The sequence below is a fragment of the Hipposideros armiger genome, unplaced genomic scaffold (assembly GCF_001890085.2).
Source record: "Hipposideros armiger isolate ML-2016 unplaced genomic scaffold, ASM189008v1 scaffold_642, whole genome shotgun sequence".
NCBI classification, from domain to species: Eukaryota; Metazoa; Chordata; class Mammalia; order Chiroptera; family Hipposideridae; genus Hipposideros; species Hipposideros armiger.
The window spans coordinates 359,128-365,421 of record NW_017731992.1 but is presented as its reverse complement, the minus strand read 5'-3'; positions in this window follow the sequence as shown (position 1 = coordinate 365,421).

The window sequence follows — 6,294 nt, the reverse complement described above, 5'->3', positions numbered from 1 at the left end:
GAGAGGAAATGGAGTTTAATTTTATCTGGGCATGCTTGGGATCATTTATTTCCCCTCTTGGTCCTATTTCATCGTGGGCTTCCCTCCTACGAGGATTTCACAAAGGAACTGCCAGAGGGATGGGGAAACCCAGAGAAAATAGTGTCATAGGAGCCAAGCAAGGCAAATATTTTGAGAAAAAGTAAGTCTAATGTTATAAATAACTATTTGGTTCTAGGACGATTTTTTTTTATTGTAGCCATATGCTTATGACTTATAGTTTAAAAGTAGAAAGCTTGCCCTGTTTTCCTCTCTTCTGCAAAGCCAGCATCTCCACCCATCATTCTGTAATTTTCCAGAGCAAGTAATTTCCCTGAGATGAAATGCAGAATACTAACAACAGTTGATTATTTAATGTCAACATGGAATGAATGCGACTCAGTGATTTCTGTACACTGATTATCTTTATTTGCTAATCAACATATTATTTCCCTTCATTCACAAAAATTGCTAATGAAAGGAGATTTTTTTTTTAAATGTGAGTTTACAAAACCTTTGCAGATCAGGATATTTACATTTCAGAAATGTAACATTAACATAAAAATTCAATCTTCATGTATCTTTCTGTCAGGGTAAAAACTCAAAGGAAAATTGTAACTCTCAAAGGATGGAGAGACACAGCAGCCTTTGAAGACATCATATGTAAAAATCAATGTTTGGATTGCTCATGATTTCCTCCTACATGAGAAATACAATATGGATAGTGTTATTTTTTTAATCTATTTCTGAACACACTGTAAAAGAAGAAAAACAAGGTGGAAACCTAAAAAAAAGAAAGAGGAAATTATTTCAAACTTTCAGTGTGATATTTCTCTGTGAAATAAAAAAAAAGATACATAGATTTTTTTTTTATGCATTGGCAGTGCTAAGCAAAGAGTGGCTAAAAAAATGTGTTAGACACCAGAAATTGGAATAACTACTGTAACACATTTATTGCTGAATTTATAAGATAAAAGTAAGATAAATTTTAAATAATGTCACCTTATTATATAAGCAACAAACATGCATTATTTAATTCATAGAATTTTTAAAAATACAGAAGAGGATTGAGAAGACAAAAATTACCCATAGTTTCCATGCAGAGGAAAACATAACTAATATTTGATATATGTCTTTTGGCTTCTTTTCAAGTGTGTGTCTGTAAGTATGGTATGCATAGTCATACAACATGCTTTTATTTTTAAAACTTATACTATTACATGTAATATTTAAAATTATTTTTTATTTGGTATTGTGCTACATATATGTATATATATATATACATATATATTATATATAAAGTAAATATTCATATTTAATTGACATTTTATTGCATCTATGACTTTGCATCAGTTTTCACTTAGCCTTATGCTGAGATCATTTAACAAAACATCATGAAGTCATAAATATTATTATTTTTTGAAAGTTTTTATTTTTTTGTAATTAAATTTATTGGGGTGACAATGGTTAGTAAAATTACATAGGTTTCAAGTGTGCATTTCTGTGATACAATATCTATGTATCACAATCACATTGTGTGCTCAGCACCCAGTCAGTTCTCCTTCCATCACCATATATTTGACCCCTTTACCCTCTTCTACCACCCCTTCCCACCTTACCCTCTGGTAACCACTAAACTATTGTCTGTGTCTATGAGTTTTTGTTTCTTTGTTTGTTCGTCTTCTTCCTTTGTTGCTTTCAGTTTTATATCCCACATATATGTGAAGTCACACGGTTCTCCAGTTTTTCTGTCTGACTTATTTCGCTTAGCATAATAATCTCAAGATCCACCCATGTTGTCACAAATGGCACTATCTCCTCTTTTCTTATAGCAGAGTAGTATTTCATTGTGTATATGTACCACATCTTCTTTATACAACCATCTATCGAAGGACACTTGGATTGTTTCCATGTCTTGGCCACCATAAATAGTGTTGCAATGAACATCGGCGTATATATAGCTTTACAGATAAACGTTTTCATAATTTTTGGGTAGATACACTAGTGACAGATGGCTGGGTCACATAGTAATTCTATTCTTAATTTGATTACTGTTATATCGTATTACACTGTATGAATATCCTAATTTTATATAACATTTCCAAATTGATGGGCATTTACTTTATTTCCAAGTTGTATAATATATATAAGGTCTTGAAATGATAACATATGTACTTATTTCTCTGTGGGCTTATCCAATATAAACCTACACAATTTTACTAATCAATGTCACCCCAATAAATTTAATAAAATGTTTTTTTAAAATGGTAAAAAAGAAGAAGTTACATTACTACATCAAGCATGAATATGTACAAGGTTCTTGATACATATTACAAACATTCTTTGCAAAAACATATAATAGTGATTTCCACTCTCACTTAAAGAATATGAATTTCCTTTTAAGTAAAGATTTATCAGTTTACCTGAAAATCATATAATTCTCAGAAGAAATGTATACATATATTTTTTAATAATCTCATTCAAATTATCCCAAACTCTCAGTGTCAACAGAGATCATACAGATATGTGGCAAGCAGATAAATTATAATGACATTGATACAAACATTAATACAATACAAGCCTGTCATACTGTATAGATCCTCATTATATAGATCCATACTGAGCTCATAAAAATGAATGTATTTTTCATCACTCATTTTTTATGTGGGCTAATTGTAGAAAAAGATTATAAGAAACTCTAGGGAAGCATACGTTATGTCATGAATCCTGGGTAATACTTTCTGTTGGGTTGTCGGAAAAGTCATGACGCATTTTTGCAATGAAAAACAGAGAAAAAATATGTCATGACTTTTCCGGCAACCTAATAGTTTGGATTGGTTAAAAAAAGATAACTCAGAAAAATCCATTGAACCATAATACCTAAGCAGCATAAGGAAATATGGAAATGAAATATCTAGAGTGACACCCAGAGATAATTTTGGCTGCTCAAATGCAAGACAAAAATTAGGTTGATGCATTCAGGCATTCTTTAAGCCCATATTTGTTGAACACCTACTGGGTACCAGCTCCAATAAGGGGCCTGGACAATGGTGAATATGCAGATAAGAACTTATTCTTATTCCACAATCTAACAGAAGAGAAAGAGTGCAAGTCAAAAATGCATAAAATTATATAATGATGGTAACGTATATGTCAAGAACAAGTAAAACAAGCACAGTTTGTTATATGAGTCTATAAGAGAAAAATCTGATCTTGACATGAGAAGTTAGGAAAGTGAAATGTACATGAGTGCTAAAAGATACATAAGAAAGAACACTAGAAAGAGCCTATGTAAGGATGTGAGGCAGAAGGAAGCTGGGTATATTGGGAAAGCGCCAACAAAGGCATCGTAAATAGAATGTAGTGAGTTAGGGATACAGCAGCTAAGACTGTAGCTCAAGAATGAGAAGTCCAATAACGGAAGGCACAAAGGCCATGCTGAGCAATTTAGAATCAATTTAAAAAAAAAGAAAAAGGAAAAACACAAATGGAAATCCCATTCACAAAAGTATTCAGAAAAAGATTAAACAACAAAGATTTCTGATTGAAATTCCACAGAAAAGGCACAGAACTATAAATAATAGCTCTTAAAGCCTAAAGCTTATTCACAGTGTGTGTGTGTGTGTGTGTGTGTGTGTGTGTGTGTGTGTGTGTGTGTACTGTAAAACAGAACTTAATAAGTGAAAGGCTTTGTTTGGAAAAGCTTAATAGTCTCCACATTCACAGATGATATGATAACACAGTTTCCTCCATGCAATTTAGAATATGAATAAACAACAGGTTTTCTTCATCTAACAGTTTGATCTGAGCTGCCGTAAAAGTTGCATTTGTACTTCTCACATATAAACATTTTCTGATTCCTCAGTATAAATTTCTAAAATTCCTTAGTATTTATTTCACTTCAGATAGATTCCAATGGTAGTAACAGCGGTAGAAAAATTCCTCCAAATAAACAATGTATTATTTTAATAGAAATCCCGTGGACAAGACAACGGAGAGGGGAAGGCAGAGCCTCTTGGAGACACACTGTTAATCAAAATCACCCAGTCACAGTTTTAGGAATTAAATTTTGTCTCAGTGAAATTACTACTTTCTCCATGTTATCCTGAAAACCCTAAGTATCAACCTAAACATTAAATCTCAAAAGAGCAACTACTCGACTCTACTTAAAATTTTAATTGTGAGATCATGTACGCTAAAAGTTATAACTAAGACATAACTAAGAGAATTTCTGTCTCCAGTTAGATTGTAGACGTTTATGATAAAACACTACAATGATGAACAAAGTCAGATACATCAAGATGTTTGGTGTGTGAACAATGTCAGGGAGCTGGGGCTGCAAAGCAGTGCAGGTGCCAGCTGCAGGCGCCGTGGGAGGCCTCTTTCCCAGCTGAGAGGGCAGACATTTAGGCCCCTGTCACCCTCAGAGTGACTCTAGTTGTGAAAGAGAACCAAGGAGACATGCAGAACAGTTGTTGTTTTTCTTTCCGTTCACTGTGATCCCCAAATCTTAAGACATGTTGACCTTGGTCACTTGGGGGACAATCTCAAATCAACTCTTATCTATTCACGTACGGCCTTTCCCCTAACTTCTATGTTCTCTTCTGAATACCCTATCAAAGGATTAGTGATCTTTTTAACTCGTGTTTCACTAAAACTCTCATATTGTCTCTTTTGCTCACATATCACTTTTTTAAGGGCAAGGACCAAGTAGTGAGTACTGTTTTTTGTTCTCGCAGGTGGTTGTCTTGTTTGACTCAAACTGCAAACTCTCCCCCCTGTTCATTGTACAGCAGCTGCTCTCTGCTCAGCTTTAAAGCTTGTGGCAGCCCTTGTATTTAGGGTGGCCTCCTGGAGGTCTCCCCTGCACCTGCGCGGGTTACTGTCCAAGGACTGGGCAGCAGAGAACTGTGCAGACGCCCTCTCTCTAGACCCTTCTTCAAGGTTCTCTCAGCTACATTCCTAGCCGGTCTTCCAGCCTCAGTATTTGTCACCTGGCACCTAAAGCTGTTAAGTCTTCGGCTTTCTGCTGCTGAAGCTGCATGTGGGCTAAAGAATGAATTCAGAAGGAAACAGTCTTCACTTGGTGAAGTTCCGCCCTTCAAGGAAAGACGCTTCCTGATCATTGGCCTGTTTTTCCCGGTGTTTGCCAGGTGCCCGTGACCATACAGAGTTTAGCAGTCAGCGAGGGTGTGGGGTGAGTTTCTTCGACTACCTTGTTCAAGACTGTCTTTCCAGCACCTAGCACAGACACCCAATGGTATATACTAGGCACTCACTCAATCTTTCAGTGGTCCCTGTCAATTCCACACAAACATTGAAGTCAGAAAAACAAACAAACAAAAAACCAGTATCTTCATTTAATATGTATTAGGAGTATTATATGGAATTTGAAGAAGCTTCAATGGAAATGTTAGAAAAACAATATTTTCAACAGAGAAGAAACAAATAACCTATTTTGCAATTCCAGGACATCATTTGATTAGAAGATTGTTAATAAAATTAAGCCAATTACACGATTAATGGTCAGCCTTTATAAATGCCATCATCGATGAGCTAAAGAACATGCTCTCCTTGCAGAAAACAAAGATATTCTTCAAAAACTGCTGAGAATTGGCTTCATCTCCAATTCAGACACTTATGTCAATATCAACTTTTATTCTGTTGTGTATATCCAACTCTTAGTTATTTAAGATTTATATATGACAAATGATTAGTATATAATATCATACCTTTTTTGTGTTGTTGTTAATATCACCCAGTAATTCTACTAGTTCAGTGACTTTGCTTACAACTAAATTATATAAAATATTGGGTTAGAGAATTGGGTAAATGTTTAGGTCAAGCAAAATAATGTGCACTTAGTATTCATTTACAAAACAATTATTAGAGAGTGCTTATTTCTGAATCACAGATTTATTAAACTTCACAAAGTGTAATTTTATACTTTTTTAATACTTTATTTAAGTGTTGGTTGTAACACTATAATTGGTTCAGAATGTTTGAAGGACAGAATAAATTGGAATTAAAATATAAAGAGTCGGTACTAATTAAGTATCAATCTAAGTGAAGGTGAAACAACTAAATTTCTTGGAAATTCATGTGAAGTTATTATTTTGTTTATAAACACTAAGTTCTTATTCAGGAACACAAAAACTAAGGAAATTATATATATGATATATATGTTTATATATAATTTTATTAGTTTTTATATACATATTATTTTTTATATATATTAATTATATATAGTATATGAGTGTGTGTGTGTGTGTGTGT